We start from the raw sequence: 22932 nt of genomic DNA on the forward strand, positions 1-22932 counted from the left end.
GCAAAATTTCAACTAAATCGGAGTTAAAAATTGGCCTCTGTGGTCATATGAGTGTAAATCGGGCGAAAGGTATATATGGGAGATATATCTAAATCTGAACCGATTTCAACCAAATTTGGCACGCATGGCTACAATGCTAATTCTACTCCCTGTGCAAAATTTCAACTAAATCGGAGTTAAAAATTGGCCTCTGTGGTCATATGAGTGTAAATCGGGCGAAAGCTATATATGGGAGCTATATCTAAATCTGAACCGATTTTGCTGATATTTTACAAGTTTTTCGAGACTCATAAAATATTCGGATGTACGGAATTTGAGGAAGATCGGTTGATATACACGCCAATTATGACCAGATCGGTGAAAAATATATATGGCAGCTATATCTAAATCTGAACCGATTTTTTCCAAAATCAATAGGGATCGTCTTTGAGCCGAAACAGGACCCTGTACCAAATTTTAGCACAATCGGACTAAAACTGCGAGCTGTACTTTGCACACAAAAATACATCAACAGACAGACAGACAGACAGACAGACGGACAGACAGACGGACAGACAGACAGACGGACATCGCTAAATCGACTCAGAATTTAATTCTAAGCCGATCCGTATACTAAAAGGTTGGTCTATGATTACTCCTTCTTGGCGTTACATACAAATGCACAAACTTATTATACCCTGTACCACAGTAGTGGTGAAGGGTATAAATATGGGAAACATTTAAATCTGAAACAATTTTAAGGAAACTTCGCAAAAGTGTATTTATGATTTATCGCTCGATATATATGTATTAGAAGTTTGGGAAAATTAGAGTCATTTTTACAACTTTTCGACTAAGCAGTGGCGATTTAACAAGGAAAATGTTGGTATTTTGACCATTTTTGTTGAAATCAGAAAAACATATACATGGGAGCTATATCTAAATCTGAACCGATTTCAATCAAATTTGACACACTTGACTATATTACTAATTGTATTCCTAGTGCAAAATTTCAACCAAATTGGGCCAAAACTCTGGCTTCTGGGGCCATATAAGTCCATATCGGGCGAAAAATATATATGGAACCTATATCTAAATCTGAACCGATTTCAATCAAATTTGGCACACATGACTATATTACTAATTGTACTCCTAGTGCAAAATTTCAACCAAATTGGGCCAAAACTCTGCCTTCTGGGGCCATATAAGTCCATATCGGGCGAAAAATATATATAGAAGCTATATCTTAATCTGAACCGATTTCAATAAAATTTGGCACACATGACTATGCTACCAATTGTACTTCTTGTGCAAAATTTCAAGCTAATCGGGATAAAACTCTGGCTTCTAGGTCCATATAAGTGCATATCGGGCGAAAAATATATATAGAAGCTATATCTAAATCTGAACCGATTTCAACCAAATTTGGCACGCATAGCTACAATGCTAAATCTACTACATGTGAAAAATTTTAACCAAATTGGGCCAAAACTCTGGCTTTTAGGTCCATATAAGTGCATATCGGGCGAAAGATATATATGGGAGCTATATCTACATCTGAACCGATTTCAATAAAATTTTGCACACTTGACTATACGGCTAAGTGTTATGTTTGTACAAAATTTCAAGCAAATCGGTATAAAACTCTGGCTGCTGGATCCATATTAGTGAATATCGGGCGAAAGATATATATGGGAGCTATATCTAAATCTGAACCGATTTCTTCCAAAATTAATAGGGTTCTATTCTGACCTAAATTAGGAACATGTGCCAAATTTGAAGACGATTGGACTTAAATTGCGACCTAGACTTTGATCACAAAAATGTGTTCACAGACAGACGGACGGACGGACAGACGGACATGGTTATATCGACTCAGGGACCCACCCTGAGCATTATTGCCAAAGACTCCATGTGTCTATCTCGTCTCCTTCTGGGTGTTGCAAACATATGCACTAACTTATAATACCCTGTTCCACAGTGTGGCGCAGGGTATAACAAGGAAAATGTTGGTATTTTGACCATTTTTGTCGAAATCGGAAAAACATATATATGGAAGCTATATCTAAATTTGAACCGATGTCATCCTAATTTGGCACGCATAGCAAGATGCTAATTCTACTCCCTGTGCAAAATTTCAACTAAATCGGAGCAAAAAATTAGCCTCTGTGGTCATATGAGTGTAAATCGGGCGAAAGCTATATATGGGAGCTATATCTAAATCTGAGCCGATTTCAACCAAATTTGGCACACATAGCTACAATGCTTATTCTACTCCCTGTGCAAAATTTCAATTAAATCGGAGTAAAAGATTGGCCTCTGTGGTCATATGAGTGTAAATCGGGCGAAAGCTATATATGAAAGCTATATCTAAATCTGAACCGATTTCCACCATATTTGACACACATAGCTATAATGCTTATTCTACTCCCTGTGCAAAATTTCAACTAAATCGGAGCAAAAAATTGGCCTCTGTGGACAAAGGAGTGTAAATCGGGCGAAAGCTATATATGGGAGCTATATCTAAATCTGAACCGATTTGGATGATATTTTGCAAGTTTTTCGAGACTCATAAAATATTCGGATGTACGGAATTTGAGGAAGATCGGTTGATATACACGCCAATTATGACCAGATCGGTGAAAAATATATATGGCAGCTATATCTAAATCTGAACAGATTTTTTCCAAAATCAATAGGGATCGTCTTTGAGTCGAAACAGGACCCTATACCAAATTTTAGGACAATCGGACTAAAACTGCGAGCTGTACTTTGCACACAAAAATACATCAAGAGACAGACAGACGGACAGACGGACATCGCTAAATCGACTCAGAATTTAATTCTAAGACGATCGGTATACCAAACGATGGGTCTCAGACTTTTCCTTCTTGGCGTTACATACAAATGCACAATCTTATTATACCCTGTACCACAGTAGTGGTGAAGTGTATAAATATGTGAAACATTTAAATCTGAAGCAATTTTAAAGAAAATTCGCAAAAGTTTATTTATGATTTATCGCTCGATATATATGCATTAGAAGTTTAGGAAAAATAGAGTCATTTTTACAACTTTTCGACTAAACAGTGGCGATTTTACATGGAAAATGTTGGTATTTTGACCATTTTTGTCGAAATCAGAAAAACATATATATGGGAGCTATATCTAAATCTGAACCGATTTCAACCAAATTTGGCACGCATAGCAACAATGCTAATTCAACCCCTTGTGCAAAATTTCAACTAAATCGGAGTTAAAAATTGGCCTCTATGGTGATATGAGTGTAAATCGGGCGAAAGCTATATATGGGAGCTATATCTAAATCTGAACCGATTTCAACCAAATTTGGCACGCATAGCTACAATGCTAATCCTACTCCCTGTGCAAAATTTCAACTAAATCGGAGCAAAAAATTGGCCTCTGTGGTCATATGAGTGTAAATCGGGCGAAAGCTATATATGGGAGCTATATCTAAATCTGAACCGATTTCAACCAAATTTGGCACGCATAGCTACAATGCTAATTCTACTCCCTGTGCAAAATTTCAACTAAATCGGAGCAAAAAATTGGCCTCTGTGGTCATATGAGTGTAAATCGGGTGAAAGCTATATATGGTAGATATATCTAAATCTGAACCGATTTCAACCAAATTTGGCACGCATGGCTACAATGCTAATTCTACTCCCTGTGCAAAATTTCAACTAAATCGGAGTTAAAAATTGGCCTCTGTGGGCAAATGAGTGTAAATCGGGCGAAAGCTATATATGGGAGCTATATCTAAATCTGAACCGATTTGGCTGATATTTTGCAAGTTTTTCGAGACCCACAAAATATTCTGATGTACGGAATTTGAAGAAGATAGGTTGATATACACGCCAATTATGACCAGATCGGCGAAAAATATATATGGCAGCTATATCTAAATCTAAACCTATTTTTTCCAACATCAATAGGGATCGTCTTTGAACCGAAACAGGACCCTATACCAAATTTTAGGACAATCGGACTAAAACTGCGAACTGTACTTTGCACACAAAAATACATCAACAGACAGACAGACAGACAGACAGACGGACATCGCTAAATCGACTCAGAATTTAATTCTAAGACGATCGGTATACTAAACGATGGGTCTCAGACTTTTCCTTCTTGGCGTTACATACAAATGCACAAACTTATTATACCCTGTACCACAGTAGTAGTGAAGGGTATAAATATGTGAAACGTTTAAATCTGAAGCAATTTTAAGGAAACTTCGAAAAAGTTTATTTATAATTTATCGCTCGATATATATGTATTAGAAGTTTAGGAAAATTAGAGTCATTTTTACAACTTTTCGACTAAGCAGTGGCGATTTTACAAGGAAAATGTTGGTATGTTGACCATTTTTGTCGAAATCAGAAAAACATATATATGGGAGCTATATCTAAATCTGAACCGATTTCAACCTAATTGCTCACGCATAGCTACAATGCTAATTCTACTCCATGTGCAAAATTTCAACTAAATCAGAGAAAAATTGGCCTCTGTGGTCATATGAGTGTAAATCGGGCGAAAGCTATATATGGGAGCTATATATAAATCTGAACCGATTTCAATCAAATTTGGCACGCATAGCTACAATGCTTAATCTACTCCCTGTGCAAAATTCCAACTAAATTGGGCCAAAACTCTGGCTATTAGAACCATATTAGTCCATATCGGGCGAAAGATATATATGGGAGCTATATCTAAATCTGAACCGATTTCAATCAAATTTTGCACACTTAACTGCACTACTAATTGTACTCCGAGTGCAAAATTTCAAACAAATTGGGCCAAAACTCTGGCTTCTAGGACCATATTAGTCCATATCGGGCGAAAGATATATATGGGAGCTATATCTAAATCTGAATCGATTTCAACCAAATTTGGCACGCATAGCTACAATGCTTAATCTACTCCCTGTGAGAAATTTCAACCAAATTGGGCCAAAACTCTGGTTTTTAGGACCATATTAGTCCATATCGGGCGAAAGATATATGTGGGAGCTATATCGAAATCTGAACCGATTTCTTCCAAAATCAATAGGGTTCTATTCTGACCCAAATTAGGAGCATGTGCTAAATTTGAAGGCGATTGGACTTCAATTGCGACCTAGACTTTGATCACAAAAATGTGTTCACAGACAGACGGACGGACGGACAGACGGACAGACTGACAGACGGACAGACGGACATGGTTATATCGACTCAGGGACCCACCATGAGCATTATTGCCAAAGACACCATGTGTCTATCTCGTCTCCTTCTGGGTGTTACAAACATATGCACTAACTTATAATACCCTGTTCCACAGTGTGGCACAGGGTATAAAAAAAAAGACTCGATCACAACAAATTTTCCCTATCGAGATAATATACCTCTCTCCCGACATGGGACCCCAGAAACCAGACTTTTTCTCCGATTTATGTGAACTTTTGGAGTAGAATTAACTATGAATGCCGAATTTGTTTGAAGTCGGTTCAGATATAGATTAGCTCCCATATATATGTTTTCCGATTTGCTCAAAAATGGCCAAAATACCCAAATATTTCTTAGGTTAAAGTGGCAGCCCGATTTATTGTAAGGCTCCCATAGACTATTCAGTTTTAACCGCTAAACCTACTCGATTATTTTCTTCTTTTGAAGCAACCAGATTGTTCCAAAGACATTAGCAGACTGCTTAAGTTAACATTTTCCATGTCCGCCAGTAATCTGAAGCTGTATGCTCCTAAAATTCGCTTAGGCCTTACACAAAATGCATTTTCCTCCGCATCATGACAGCTCATGCAGTAGTCATTATACATCGCGCCAATAGTTTTTGCAAGATCGCCTATCAGTCAGCCATCCGTTATAGCAAATATCAGGAGTGATTTGAGAACACTAGCATATCTAGTGTGCGGTTTAAGTTTAAATGGGGCCATATTTGCTTGGTGACGTTACAACCCTTGCAATTTTCCCAACGAAAATTTGCCATCTCTCACAGTAATACCTTTCAGGCAGCCAGAGGCATACCAACAGATTCTAGTTCCCCAGGAATATGTAAGGTAGGTCCTAGCCTCGTTAACTCATCCGCTTCGCAGTTCCCTTGCGTGTTGCTGTGGTCAGGCACCCATATCAGGGATGGAAAATGCAGTACTATAGTACTTTTTTCAATACTTTTTCACCCCGGCCAGTACCGTAGTACCCCCGCGAATGATTTAGTACCTTTTGTGTAGACATTTTTGAGTCGATATCAGATTTATGGTACAATAGCTTTGACAAAATATTTTAATATTTTGAGAAAGTCTTTATCAACCTTATTTGCTAATAGTCTTTTACAAATATGGCAAAACAGACATGTTCATGTGGGAAGAAAATCTCGATTTTTTAAAAGATATAGTCAAAAACAGGATTTTATTGATCTTCAAGAATGTTTTAGTCGAAAAAAGAATGCAATTCTATAATATCGAATTTTTATTTCGGTAGAAAATGTTGTCAAAATTTTATTTCTATATAGAATTTTTGCAAAATTTTATTTTTATAGAAAATTTTGTCAAAATTTTATTTCAATTGAAAATTTTGTAAAAATTTTATTTCTATAGGAAATTTTTGCAAAATTTTATTTCTATAGAAAAAATTTTGCAACATTTTTTTTTTCTACAGAATTTTTTTGCAAAATTTTATTTCTATAGAAAATTTTTGCAAAATTTTATTTATATAGAAAATTTTGTCAAAATTTTATTTTCTTTAAAATTTTTGTTGAAATTTAGAAAAGAGTACCTTTCCGCTCAAAAAATACCTTTTTTGTACTTTCTTAAAAATTGTATTTTCCATCCCTGACCCATATTAGGTGAATATTGCACTGCTCAGGCATCTCATTGAGAGATTTGCGGCAGTTGATGGCCGTTTTCGAGCTAAGGGACAAAGAGTCCAAAGATTTAATTGCAGGTTCACTGTATGAGTATATATTAATGCCAACAATTGATGGAGTATTACTTCCCAGTTGATTTTCCACCTCTTTTATTGCTAATATTTCAGCCTGAAAAACACCACATTGATTATGTAATCTTTTCGCTATTAGAAGTTCACTTGTCCATTTAAATTGGAACCATCGTTATATACAGCTATATAACGTTTATTCCCAGGGATCTGTGTGCTCCACGACACACTGTTAGGAATTAGAGTTTCAACGTTTTTGTCGATAAGCAGTTTCGCCAGAGTGTAATCCACTACGTTTGGCACATCTGGCATTACTTTGAGGACCAAACTGTGACCATGCGTTTTTTCGATAGCTCACGCAACCGTACAGCCATTGTTGATGCTGACTGTTTGTCCAAAATGTCTAAAGGTATTAGATGCAGCATGACATTAAGGAAATTTGTTCCTGTCTTACTGAATGCGCCTGAGATACACAAGCATGCCATTCGCTGAACTTTATCTAAACTTATAGGTCTAACCACTGCAGTGTAAAGCCAATGCACAATTTTCGTTTTTAGTTCCCACTTATTTCAACCGTCGAACGGAACGGACGTGTTTTTTAATAGCGGATAAAATAATCGTAATAAGTACCTACTACGAATTTCAGGTGTGGTGGGATATTAGGCCACCATGCAGAGAAATTCAAAGACATCCACTGGGTTGCTAACTTCAGGGCCCAGTGGACGGGTATCGACTGGAGTTATAAATTTGGGCAATGACCAAGAGTTAGGCCCATATAGTCGACCTGTAAACGGGTCGACAGGTGGCGACAATTTGACAAGTCGGACCTTTTCCAAGGTAACGGCATCAAAAGGAGGTAATGCCTCACGAAAGAGATTCAAAGAACGCAGAAATGCTTTGTTTATCCTAAAGAAATTAGGATCAGTCGACCCAAGCACGTTGTCGGCTAAACAAAGCGATTCCTTAAAATGGGCTCAAGGAATTCTTGAGGCTGGAAAAAGGGAACGATCACCGGATGAGCTGCCATCCTCCAAAAGGGATCAACGATCGTTTGGCTCAGTTGCTAAAGACAGCCTTGTGATGGCTATCATAAATAAAGGAGCATTGGACGGTATGGTTCCAAAGCAAAAATGGGGGAAATTGAGAATGCTTTGTCTGGCGTCTACTCACAGGTGCTGGAAAAGTTTCCCGGCCCAGATCCTCGACACCAAGAGGCTGGTTGGTATCAAGGACGATTTAAGCTAGTCGCATTTGAGGACCAGAGGTCTATAGAATGTTTTAAAGCTGCTCTGATACTAATTGGTGAAGTTTGGGAAGGAGCTGCTCTAGAATTAGTCGAGAAGAAAGACATACTGGCTAGACCAAGAGCACATGCGTGGATACCTGCAAACCCTCCTGACCCTGAATCTATTTTAAATAGACTGAAACAATGCAATCCAGATCTTCCAACAGCTGATTGGAAGGTTGGCCGTTTGGATGAAGTGGATGGGCCAGGACGGCATGCAGTGTTTATATTGAACACTCAGTCTTTGCCACATCTAGCAAAGTCCCAGGGCCGTGTATGTTATGGCTTTCATTATATCCAAATGAAGGTGTATAAAAACGATCAGCTAAAGGATTCAGAAATGGACAAGCCTCTGTCTGAATCAGAAGTAAGCGGATCCTCTTTTTTTCTATTTTTTTTCCTATTGCCTTTTTGCACGAGTACAAAGCTACAGTTGCCTTCCTCGCCCTTTCTTCAATATTAAGCTTAAAGTTCAGCTTCCTGTCCAAAATAACGCCAAGGTATTTTGCACAATCACCAAAGGGAATTTCAATACCCCCTAAGGAAATAGGCCTAACCGTGGGAGTTTTTCTATCTTTGCAGTACATGACTAATTCTGTCTTTGCAGGATTTACCCCAAGACCATTGTCTTTCGCCCATTGTTCAGTCATCCGGAGGGCCCTCTGAATAATATCTCTGATTGTGGATGGGAATTTTCCCCTGACTGCCAGAGCTACATCATCTGCGTATGCCACCACTTTTATCCTTTCTTTTTCTAGAGTAACCAGAAGGATATTTATAGCAACATTCCAAAGAAGAGGTGATAGAACTCCTCGTTGGGGAGTGCCTCTGTTCACATACCTTTGTATGTTTGCTTGTCCTAGTGTGACTGAAATACGTCGCTTCGTTAGAAGTTGGTCTTACAGCCTAAATATGCCTTGATCAACATTTAGAGTTGTCAGTCCATTTAACATCGAGCTTGGATGGACGTAACATATTGTGTATTCATTGACAGATAATAAGCTTTCAATAAAGCTGACTAGTTTATGCAATGCAGTCTCAGTAGACCTGTCCTTCGAGTAAGCATGCTGTCGTTTCGAAGGCAATCTTAAATCTATGCCAGTTCTAAGATAAATACCCACGTCCTCTCCAGAGTCTAAAGAAGGAATCAGGATAAGCTGATTGGTCGAAAATCCTTCGAGTCAGAGGCTTTTCCCGCTTCAGGTATGAAAACGACTTTTGTTTCCCTCCACTATCCTGGAATATATGCGAAGTTGATACATCCTTTATATATCGCCGACAACCAAGGGATAATTCTGTCAGTCACTACTCTTAACTCCGCCGGAGTAATTCCATCTGGTCGGGAGAATTTGAATGGTCCAAAACTATTTAAAGTCTATTTTATTCTAGATTCCTATACAATTTCCTCGATTGGAAATACCCGCTGAGCCTTTGTGGTATAGGCAGACCATGGTTCAACCTTAAATGTGTGTCCAGGAAAATGTGTGTTCAATAGTACCTCAAAGATTAGATGTCATATAGAAAATGTTAATGTTCAAAATGGTGCAGGGCATATTATTCTCGGCTCCACCCGACCACAGACTTTCTTACTTGTTTTTCGTTGCATTTCAGGGTAGTAATTTTCAAAAATTTCGTCTACATTTTGACGACTTGGAAGTAATTCGCAGAAAATTTGAAAATCTATTGAAGGTGAGCTGTTTCAAGTCAAGATGTAATTTATTTTGAAAATGATATATACCCTCAAACTGAAAAGGTATCCTGTGTTTTTTGGGTTAATGCGGATTTCAGCAACAGCTAAACATTTTTTTTGTGAAAGATTAAATTACTACCGTATCCTTGGCAATGTTCTGCTAAAGACCTGTTTGATTGAAATATGATTTTAAAAAATTTAGGTCGCATTAAGCGCAATATCGTATAACAAAGAAGAGCGATTGAGCTTAGCAGGCCACAGTGAAACGAACCGTGTTTGGCTAGTGTTGAATACTTTCCTTACTTCCTTTTGTCATGTCTTGACCATAACTACTTAGTCTTACACACGCTCACCGCCTTTCCATTCCTTATAAAAAGATGATGTTTTTGCCACAGGCTATTTAAAATTCAAATCAAATTTGTTTATACAGCAACTTCTTTATTCTTAAGATAAATATTTACCTTGCGCTCTCTCCTTTCGAAACTTCATGCGTTTTATCCTTGCTTCTATTGTGGGATTTTGTTTTTTATGTTTCTTCTCCTATGGGGAAAACTGATTCCAGTGGTCATATTCAATTTATCCTGTGGCAGGTTCGAATGTTTCAACACGACGAAAATGTTACTTTGTTACTCAGCATTAAGGTTGACAGTCATGGTTGGGTTCATCCTCTTCACTGCAAATTCCTCATGTTGACGCCAGGGGCTTTAATTTGTTTGCCTAGGGAGTTTTAGCTGCTGGCTGTATGGTTTTGTATGTTTCATATAAACGTATTTTTTTTTCATCTATTTTTGGAATATAAATCATTTTATAGAATATGGATTTGGAATGACTTAAATGTAATCATAAAATTTGCATAAAACTCATATACATGCTCTTTCTATCTTCCGCATTATGTTCATTTCTATCAAAACGTTTGCGTGTGTGTGTATCAATTTTCTCATAATAAATATTATAATTTAATTTCAGGACAACAATTTAAATTGGCTGAAATGATGCTTGCTTAAGCTTAGTTAAATATTGCACAAGGTAAGTTAATTTTCTTTAATTTTACTCAGAGAGTACACAGAATTTGCATGTTTGAATAAAGCATGTTCAATATGGTAAAACATATTGTCAAGTGGCTGGATCATAAATGACCGCTGATCACCTACAGTCTATGCAATAACGGTTGCCACTCGTTACAAAAATAATCTACCAAAACTTGAAGACAATTTTACCAAAAATCTACAAAATTTAAAAAAAAAAAAACTTTATTTTGAAATTTTTGATCAAATTTATGTGGTTTGTATGAAAAAACATTTTTTTTATCGAATTATTTTATTATATTTTTTTTTGCTATAAAAAAAATTTTGACAAAAAAATAAATTTTTTTAAATTTTATTTCAATAGAAAATTTTGTCAAAATTCTATTTTTAAAGAAAAATTTTGTGAAAAATTTATTTCTCTTTGTTTAATTCGTGAATAAAAACAGATATTCTTGTTTTTGTAAGATGTAATTTTTATTTAAAAATATCCAATATTTCGAAACATCTCCGATGCTTGTCTTCAAGGAAATTTATTTAGACTGGTAGTAAATTTACTGGTTTGCGAGTAAATTTTGTCAAAATTTTATTTCATATTCATACTTTATTTCTAATTTCAAAGCCCCATGGCCAATTATATAAAAATTACACAGACTACAGTTCAGTCTACTAAAAAATACATAAATTCAAAACAGAATTGCAGAATCCTTAATGCTTACCCAAAACATACATATATACATATAATTACAAATCAGTTCGCTATACTACATATTTCTACAGAAAGTTTTGTCAAAATTTTATTTCTATAGAAAATTTTTTGAATTTTTTTTCCATAGAAAATTTTGTCAAAATTTTAATTCCATTGAAAATTTTGTCAAAACGTTATTTTTATAGAATATTTTATTAAAAATTTATTTCTATAGAATATTTTGTTAAAAATTTAATTATATAGAAATTTTTTTTCAAAATTTTATTTCTATAGAAAATTTTGTCAAAATTTTATTTCTATAGAAAATTTTGTCAAAATTTTATTTCTATAGAAAATTTTGTCAAAATTTTATTTCTATAGAAAATTTTCTCAAAATTTTATTTCTATAAAAATTTTCTTAAAATTTTATTTCTATAGAAAATTTTGTCAAAATTTTATTTCTATAGAAAATTTTGTCAAAATTTTATTTCTATAGAAAATTTTGTCAAAATTTTATTTCTATAGAAAATTTTATCAAAATTTTATTTCTGTAGAAAATTTTGTTAAAATTTTATTTCTATAGAAAATTTTTTCAAAAATTTTATTTCTATAAAAAATTTTGTAAAAATTTTATTTCTATAGAAAATGTTGTTAAAATTTTATTTCTATAGAAAATATTTTCAAATATTTTACTCCTAAAGAATATTTTATCAAAATTTTATTTCTATAGAAAACTTTGTCCAAATTTTATTTCCTTGAAAATTTTGTCAAAATTTTATTTCCATTGAAAATTTTGTCAAAATTTTATTTCTATAGAAAATTTTGTCAAAATTTTATTTCTATAGAAAATTATATCAAAATTTTATTTCCATTGAAAATTTTGTCAACATTTTATTTCTATACAATATTTTGTTAAAATTTTATTTCTATCGAAAATTTTTTCAAAATTTTATTTCTATAGAAAATTTTATCAGAATGTTATTTCTATAGAAAATGTTGTCAAAATTTTATTTCTATAGAAAATTTTGTCAAAATTTTATTTCTACAGAAACTTTTGTCAAACTTTTATTTCTATAGAAAATTTTGTCAAAATTTTATTTCTATAGAAAATTTTGTCAATATTTTATTTCTATACAATATTTTGTTAAAATTTTATTTCTATCGAAAATTTTTTCAAAAATTTATTTCTATAGAAAATTTTATCAGAATGGTATTTCTATAGAAAATGTTAACAAAATTTTATTTCTATAGAAAATTTTGTTAAAATTTTATTTTAATAGAACCTTTTGTCAAATATTTGACTTCTATAGAAAACTTTGTCGAAATTTTATTTCTATAGAAAATTTTGTCAAAATTGTATATCCATTGAAAATGTTGTCAAAATTTTATTTCTATAGAATATTTTGTTAAAATTTTATTTCTATAGAATATTTTGTTAAAAATTTAATTATATAGAAAATTTTGTCAAAATTTTTATTTCTATAGAAAATTTTGTCAAAATTTTATTTCTATAGAAAATTTTGTCAAAATTTTATTGCTATAGAAAATTTTGTCAAAATTTTATTTCTATAGAAAATTTTGTCAAAATTTTATTTCCATTGAAAATTTTGTCAAAATTTTATTTCTATTGAACAATTTGTCAAATATTTTACTCCTGTAGAAAATTTTGTCAAACTTTTATTTCTATAGAAAATTTTATCAAAATTTTATTTCTATAGAAAATTTTGTCAAAATTTTATTTCTATAGAAAATTTTGTCAAAATTTTATTTCTATAGAAAATTTTGTCAAAATTTTATTTCAATAGATAATTTTGTCAAAATATTATTTCTATAGAAAATTTTATCAAAATTTTATTTCTATCGAACATTCTGTCAAATATTTTACTCCTATAGAAACTTTTATTTCTATTGAAAATTTTGTCAAAATTTTATTTCTATAGAATATTTTGTCAAAATTTTATTTCTATAGAAAATTTTGTCAAAATTTTATTTCCATTGAAAATTTTGTAAAAATTTTATTTCTATAGAAAACTTTGTCAAAATGTTATTTCTATAGAAAATTTTGTCAAAATTTTATTTCTATAGAAAAATTTATCAAAATTTTATTTCCATTGAAAATTTTGCCAAAATTTTATTTCTATAGAAAATTTTGTCAAAATTTTATTGCTATAGAAAACATTTTTGTCAAAATGTTATTTCCATTGAAAATTTTGTCAAAATGTTATTTCTATAGAAAATTTTATCAAAATTTTATTGCTATAGAAAATTTTGTCAAATATTTTACTTCTATAGAAAATTTTGTCAACATTTTATTTCCATAGAAACTTTTATCAAAATTTTATTTCTATAGAAAATTTTGTCAAAATTTTATTTCTATTGAACAATTTGTAAAATATTTTACTCCTGTAGAAAATTTTGTCAAACTTTTATTTCTATAGAAAATTTTATCAAAATTTTATTTCTATAGAAAATTTTGTCAAAATTTTATTTCTATAGAAAATTTTGTCAAAATTTTATTTCAATAGATAATTTTGTCAAAATATTATTTCTATAGAAAATTTTATCAAAATTTTATTTCTATCGAACATTCTGTCAAATATTTTACTCCTATAGAAACTTTTATTTCTATTGAAAATTTTGTCAACATTTTATTTCTATAGAAAATTTTGTCAAAATTTTATTTCTATAGAAAATTTTGTCAAAATTTTATTTCCATTGAAAATTTTGTCAAAATTTTATTTCTATAGAATATTTTATCAAAATTTTTTATCTATAGAAAATTTGTCAAAATTTTATTTCTATAGAAAAATTTATCAAAATTTTATTTCCATTGAAAATTTTGCCAAAATTTTATTTCTATAGAAAATTTTGTCAAAATTTTATTGCTATAGAAAACATTTTTGTCAAAATGTTATTTCCATTGAAAATTTTGTCAAAATGTTATTTCTTTAGAAAATTTTATCAAAATTTTATTGCTATAGAAAATTTTGTCAAATATTTTACTTCTATAGAAAATTTTGTCAACATTTTATTTCTATAGAAACTTTTATCAAAATTTTATTTCTATAGAAAATTTTGTCAAAAATGTATTTCTATAGAAAATTTTGTCAAAATTTTATTTCTATAGAAAATTTTGTCAACATTTTATTTCCATTGAAAATTTTGTCAAAATTTTATTTCTATAGAATATTTTATCAAAGTTTTATATCTATAGAAAATTTTGTCAAAATTTTATTTCTATAGAAAATTTTATAAAAATTTTATTTCCATTGAAAATTTTGCCAAAATTTTATTTCTATACAATATTTTGTTAAAATTTTATTTCTATCGAAAATTTTGTCAAAATTTTATTTCTAAGAAAATTTTTTCAGAATGTTATTTCTATAGAAAATTTTGTCAAAATTTTATTTCTATGGAAAATTTTATCAACATTTTATTTCCATAGAAAATTTTGTCAAAATTTTATTTCCATTGAAAATTTTGTCAAAATTTTATTTCTATAGAAAACTTTGTCGAAATTTTATTTCTATAGAAAATTTTGTCAAAATTGTATATCCATTGAAAATTTTGTCAAAATTTTATTTCTATAGAATATTTTGTTAAAATTTTATTTCTATAGAATATTTTGTTAAAAATTTATTTCTATAGAATATTTTGTTAAAAATTTAATTATATAGAAAATTTTGTCAAATATTTTATTCCTATAGAAAATTTTGTCAAAATTTTATTTCTATAGAAAATTTTGTCAAAATTTTATTTCCATTGAAAATTTTGTCAAAATTTTATTTCCATTGAAAAATTTGTCAAAATTTTATTTCCATTGAAAATTTTGTCAAATATTTTACTTCTGTAGAAAATTTTGTCAACATTTTATTTCTATAGAAAATTTTGTCAAACTTTTATTTCTATAGAAAATTTTGTCAAACTTTTATTTCTATAGAAAATTTTATTAAAATTTTATTTCTATAGAAAATTTTGTGAAAATTTTATTTCTTCGTTATTGTTGGTTTTTATACCCTGTGCCACACTGTGGAACAGGGTATTAACATATAAGTTAGTGCATATGTTGGCAACCCAAAACAAAACCCAAAAGTGTACCACACTTGAACCTTCCGAAAAAAGGTTTACACGATAGCCGGCTTATGCCGAAGTAAATTTGATAAACATTCTTTTCCTCTGTTGGTTAAGCTACACTTGTAGTTTAGTTAATGCATGGTTTTAAGCTGAAATCAAAAACAACAACAAAATTTTATTTCTACATAAAATTTTGTCAAAATTTTATTTCTATAAAAAATTTTGTCAAAATTTTATTTCTATAGAATATTTTGTCAAATATTTTACTCCTAAAGAAAATTTTATCAAAATTTTATTTCTATAGAAAATTTTGTCAAAATTTTATTTCCATTGAAAATTTTGTCAAAATTTTATTTTTATAGAATATTTTGTTAAAATTTTATTTCTATAGAATATTTTGTTCAAAATTTAATTATATAGAAAATGTTGTGAAATTTTATTTCTATAGAAAATTTTGTCAAATTTTATTTCTATAGAAAATTTTGTCAAATATTTTTTTTTAATAAAAAAGTTGGTCAAAATTGTATTGCTATAGAAAATTGATGTATTGATGTGGATGGAGGCATACTCCATCCGTCTGTAGAAATCACACTAACTTTCGAAAGAAACAAGCTCTCGACTTTAAAGTAGGTATAATTAGTTGCTATTGATGTAGGCCGGATTGTAATGCAAATGGGCCATATCGGACCATTGTTAGGTATAACCCCCATATAAACCGTACCCCATATTTGTCTTGCGGAGCCATTTGGAAGAGCAAATTTCATCCGATCCGGTTGAAATTTGGTATGTGATGTTATGCCCTCTAACAACCACAGATCGATTCATAATTATATATAAATCCCGTATAAACTTATCCTCAGATTTGTTTTACGGAGACTCTTGAAAGAGCACACCTCATCCTATGAGATTCAAAATTTGGTAAGTGATGTTAATATATGCCCTCTAGCAACCTAACACAAAATTTATCTTCGGAATCCTCCTGAAGAAAACAAATAATTCAGTTAAATTTTATTATTTTCTTGTGAAGTTTTCCACGTCCAAATGAAAATATTTCTTTTTCTAAGTATGTCTCAAACATTTTATGAACTGATCGTGGGTTTAAATTTCAATGACCGGACACATAAGTCTAATATGAACTAAAGTAAACGAAATTTTTTGTAAGATTGTCAAAAAAGTAAGAATGAAAATGGTTATGATTTGGCGCCAATGATTTTTTTCTTTACTGTTAGATAATTTTTTTCTTCTATGAAAGGGTTTAATTTCATGAGTTGTAGTCAGAAAGAATGCATTTTCCTGGATTTTGTGGAAATCTCAAAATTTGGAGTATAATTTAGTTCAATATTCGCACTTGGTAATATATTCTTGCCATAAAATAGTTTTCTTTTTCTCTATGTACACGCTCAAAACTCAAATTCAGTGATTTTAAATTTGAATACACAGTGATATAGACTGAAATACAACAAGAAGCTGCCCACCGACAAACACGTTGTCGAACGGCAAACACACAAAATCAAACTTTGAGCAAAAATGGCAGCTGAGCCACCGAGTGAGATAAACTAGAACTTCAACTGACAGAAGAAAAACTAACTTTTGTTTTGTTCCCTTCATACAAAGAAAGTTTTTGAGAAAATTAAAAGTTTTTCCTAAAACTAATTACAGATGTTCATTTTCTTGCAGGTTTTAGTCAGGTCCTCAAAATGGAAGTTAATGGAGCGGAGTGGAGGGTTGTGGAACATGATATGAAAACAATATTAAATGTTACTTTTACATATTTCCTCATGTTTCTTAAAAATGCAAACTCTTCCATTAGGAATCATCAGCTAGTGAATGAGTTAATAATGCCTTTTAAAAAAAAAATTCATTAAAAAAACGTTTACGTATGAAACAATGGTAGATAATGCATGGTAATAAAAACTTCTTCATGAAAAAACAAATAAAGAAAGGATTTAAAACCAGGCGGGCCGGTCTTTATTATATCCTTTACCAACTCACTCAAAATAAAGTGGCACCTCCGCTAAGTTAAAATGAACTAATTTTGAAGAAATTTGAAATTCATATAGTACCAAAGACAGTTTTATTTGTTTGAACGATGTGATTGGGAAGATTGCATTCTATATATTAGTAAACCTTTTCTGCCATTTTTGTACCACTATATTACAGAATAAACAAGTATATAAGGCCGTAAGTTCGGTCAGGCCGAATCTAATGTTCCCTCCACCATGGATTGTGTAGAAACTTCTACTAACGACTGTCATCAACAATCGAATTACCTGGGTTGCGGTAACACTTGCCGATGCCAAGGTATCTTAAAACTTCTTAACATCGTCTTCTAAATTGTAAGTTAGTACAGAGGGGGTATATATTAGACAAAAAAGGTCGATTAAATTCAGTTTGACAAAATTTTCTATAGAAATAAAATTTTGACAACATATTCTACACAAATAAAATTTTGACAAAATTTTGTATAGAAATAAAATTTTGACAAAATTTTCTATAGAAATAAAACTTTAAGAAAATTTTCTATAAGAATACAATTTTGAGAAAAATTTCTATAGAAATAAAATTTTGACAAAATTTTCTATAGAAATAAAACTTTGAGAAAATTCTCTATAAGAATACAATTTTGAGAAAAATTTCTATAGAAATAAAATTTTGACAAAATTTACTATAGAAATAAAATTTTTATTGTTGTTTTTGATCTCAGCTTAAAACCATGCATTGACTAAACTACAAGTGTAGCTTAACCAACAGTTTAGGCAGTAGCCGACTATCAAACCTTTTTTCGGAAGGTTCAAGTGTAGTTCACTTTGGGTTGAGTGAATTACCCGAATTTATTCTGATAATTGGTTGATAGTTTTGCTGCAAGTAGAGGATGCTGATGAGGAATGTGGTAATTCCGTAACAGCTGTACATCCAACCATCTTGCAGTCTATAGGGCTTTGCCCAAATAAATTTGACAAGCATACTTTTCCTCTGTTGGTTAAACTACACTTGTAGTTTAGTCAATGCAAGGTTTTAAGCTGAGATCAAAAACAACAATAATGATTGAAGAGAAACCAACAATAACAAACAAAACGAATGAAATAAAATTTTGACAAAATTTTCTATAGAGATAATATTTTGACAAAATTTTCTATAGAAATAAAATTTTGGGCATCGGTTTATATGGGGACAATATATAATTATGGATCGACATGGACCAATTTTTGCATGATTGTTAGAGACCATATGCTTACACCAGGTACCAAATTTCAACCGGATCGGATGAAATTAGCTCTTCCAAGAGGCTCCGGTGGTCAAGAAGGGGATCGGTTTATATAGGAGCTATATATAGCTATGGACCGATATAGATAAATTGTTGAATGGTTATTAGAGACCATATACTAACACCACGTACCAAATTTCATCTGGATCAGATGAATTTTGCTCTTCCAAGAGGCTTCAGAGGTCAAATCTGGGAATCGGTTTATATAGGGGCTATTCGTAAAAGTGGTACGATATGGCCCTTTTGCAATACCATCCGACCTACATCAATAACAACTACTTTTGCCAAGTTTCAAGTCAATTGCTTATTTCGTTCAGTAGTTAGAGTGATATCAACAGACGGACATGGCTAAATCTACTAAGGATTTCACACGACCCAGAATATATATACATTATGGGGTCTTAGTGCAATATTTCGATGCGTTACATACGGAATGACAAAGTTAATATTCTCCCAAGTATATACCCCCGTGAGTTCGGCTAGGCCGAATCTTATGTACCCTCCACCATGGATTGCGTAGAAACTTTTACGAAAGACTGTCATCCACAATCGAATTACTTGGGTTGCGGTATCTTAAAACTTCTTAACATCGTTTTCTAAATTGTGAGTTAGTCCATACGTGGTATATATTAGACAAAAAAGGTATGTATAGGTAACTCTAAAAATAATTACGAATCGATATGGACTTTTGCACGGTACATAGAGAGCCAGAATTGAAATATGATGGTCGCTTATTTGGGGGGCTATATACAATTATGAACTTGATATGGACCAATTTTTGTGTGATTGGGAATCGATTTTTCTGAGCGCTATATATAACTATAGACCGATATGGCATGGTTGTTAACGACCATATACTAGCACAATGTAACAAATTTCAACTGACTCGGATGAAATTTGCTCCTCCAAGAGGCTCCAAATCCAAATCTCGGGATCGGTTTTTATGGGGCCTATATATGATTATGGACTGATATGGACCACTTTTGGCATGGTTGTTAAATAACATATATAATACCACCACGTCCCAAATTTCAACCAGATCGGATGAATTTTGCTTCTCCAAAAGGCACCGGTGGTCAAATCTGGAGATCGGTTTACATGGGGGCTATATATAATTAGGGACTGATATGAATCAATTCCTGCATGATTGTTGGATACCATATACTAACATCACGTACCAAATTTCAACCGAATCGGTGGAATTTTGTTCTTCCAAGTGGCTCCGGAGGTAAAATCTGGGGATCCGTTTATATGGGGGCTATATATAATTATGGACCGATGTGGACCAATTTTTGCGTGGGCATTAGCGAACATATACTAACACCATGTAGCAAATTTCAGCCGGATCGGATGAAATTTGCTTCTCTTAGAAGCTCCGCAAGCCAACTCGGGCGATCGGTTTATATGGAGCTATATATAATTATGGACCGATGTGGACCAATTTTTGCATGGTGTTAGAGACCATATAGCAACACCATGTACCAAATTTCAGCCGGATCGGATGAAATTTGCTTCTCTTAGAGGATCGGCAAGCCAAATTTGGGGGTCCGTTTATATGGGGGCTATACGTAAAAGTGGACCGATATTGCCCATTTGCAATACCATCCGACCTACATCAATAACAACTACGTGTGGCAAGTTTCACGTCGATAGTTTGTTTCGTTCTGAAGTTAGCGTGATTTCAACAGACGCACGGACGGACGGACATGCTCAGATCGACTCAGAATTTCACCACGACCCAGAATATATATACTTTATGGGGTCTTAGAGCAATATTTCGATGTGTTGCAAACGGAATGACAAAGTTAATGTACCCCCATCCTATGGTGGAGGGTATAACAAGTAAGAAAAGTCTAAAGTCGGGCGGGGCCGACTATATCATACCCTTCACCACTATGTACACCAAAATTTGTGTTACCATCTCAACTCCTTCAAATTTGTTTGGAGTTATTATGAAGGTTTATATTCCCATATTCAAATATCTATATCTTAACCGAATTGAAGATATGTGGTCTATTGTGGGTTATGATATATTATTTGGCCAAGTCGGGCGATATTTCCACAAGTTGGAGCCAGAGAATGAAACCGACCCATTTTTGTCGGCGGTGGCTAATACTAAATTTTGGCCTATGGCGGCGGCGGCTTGACGGCTAAGCCTATAAAAAATTGTCTGTTCGGCGGCGCAAAATTATCTATTATAAAATCAATTTGAAGTTTTCCGAATTGTAATGAGATTAGTTGTACAACCAATCTTACAATCAAATTTACATTTCATTCAAATTTTTTGAGCTAAATTTTTATAAAACTATTATAGAAACTTGATACTAATTGATTGAAAGTGGAAAGTTCAAAATTTTGGCAAAAACTATAACAAATATTATTAAATTTTTCTGATATAAATCAATATTTTAGATTAATTGTCGGCTAAATTTGAGTCGAGATGAGTCGACATATTCGGCGGCGGCGTCGACTGCTAATAACGGGTCGGCGACGGCTAAATTCGGCGGCGCGACTCGGCGGCTTCATTCTCTGGTCGGAGCCTTATTTAAAACTCAACCGTTCTATGGGAAGTCTGGCATTACAGTGTGTTGGATATGATTACGATATTGGGAAATCATCACAGAATTTTTTGTAAAATGTGTAAATGTGGGCCATATTTGTATAAACCGGAAGAACAACTATATTGAGGATTTATTTAAATCTGAACGAAATTAGATCACACTTGACACACTTAAATAGCGATTTAAATATATTCTCTGTAGAAACTATCAAGTCATTTGGAGGAAAATGCCAATAAAAATGGGATCAAAATACGAAACATTCTACCATATTTCTCCAACTCTGGCGTACATGGGAGCAGTATCTAAATCTGAACCGATTTGAACCAAATTTGGCACACATAATGATACTATTAAACGTACTCCTTGTGCAAAATTTTAAGCATGTCAGGGCAATACTCTGGCTGCTATATCTAAATCTCTATGCAAAATTTCTCGAAAATCTTTGGCCTCTGTGGTCATATGAGTCTAAATCGAACGAAAGATATATATATATATATATATATATATATATATATATATATATATATATAGCTGATGGCCTTAACAGCCAATGCTACTTTTCTCTTTTTATCAAACATTTACTGTATGATTAAAATAAACAATAAATAAATAAAATAATAGACATATATGGGAGCTATATCTAAATCTGAACCGATTTGTCTGATATTTTGCAAGTTTCGAGACTCATACAATATTCGAATGTACGGAATTTGAAGAAAATCTATGACCAGATCGGGGATAAATATATATGGCAGCTATATCTAAATCTGAACCAAAATCAATAGCGATTGTCTCTGTCCCTAAAAACCACCCTATGCCAAATTTGAGGACGATCGGACTTAAACTGCGACCTGTACTTATTAGCAGTCGACGACACAAAAATACATGAACAGACAGACAGACAGACAGACGGACATCGCTAAATCGACTCAGAATTTAATTCTAAGACGATCGGTATACTAAAAGATGGGTCCCAGACTTTTCCTTCTTGGCGTTACATACAAATGCACAAACTTATTATATTGTACCACAGTAGTGGTGAAGGGTATAAAAATCTTCTCTAAATTGCACATTTAGTGAAATTTAATTATTATATATTGTATATATTAATCAAGATCCCGGCAAAAATATTTAATTATTATATATTGTATATATTGATCAAGATTCCGGCAAAAAAATTTGGAAGTTGTTCTAAAGGCACAACTTTAAAAGGACTTCTAAGAATGTCCTCCCAAAAATGTTCGTTATTTTGACTACACATCTTAAAAAAATCGGGTAAGGAGGAGGTGTAACTCCTTGATCAGATATCGAAAAATCACGTACCTTATATTCATTTACTCACCTTCTCCTACGTTCTCAGTAGATTTCAAGTAAAAAATCTTGTTGGAACTACACATTTGGTGAAATACAATTGTTAGAATTAT

The 22932-nt window shown here is 32.1% G+C and overlaps 1 long non-coding RNA gene across 1 annotated transcript in view; it reads left to right on the top strand.

The window, feature by feature from the left end:
- Positions 1-10931, top strand: part of LOC142234943 (uncharacterized) — a 109836-nt gene extending 98905 nt beyond the window's left edge. The window contains exon 4 of the long non-coding RNA XR_012721758.1: positions 10865-10931. This is a non-coding gene — a long non-coding RNA (uncharacterized LOC142234943). The remainder of the gene's footprint in view (positions 1-10864) is intronic.
- The last annotated feature ends 12001 nt before the right edge of the window (positions 10932-22932 follow it).

The sequence above is a fragment of the Haematobia irritans genome, chromosome 4, assembly GCF_050003625.1.
Source record: "Haematobia irritans isolate KBUSLIRL chromosome 4, ASM5000362v1, whole genome shotgun sequence".
In the NCBI taxonomy this organism is placed as follows: Eukaryota; Metazoa; Arthropoda; class Insecta; order Diptera; family Muscidae; genus Haematobia; species Haematobia irritans.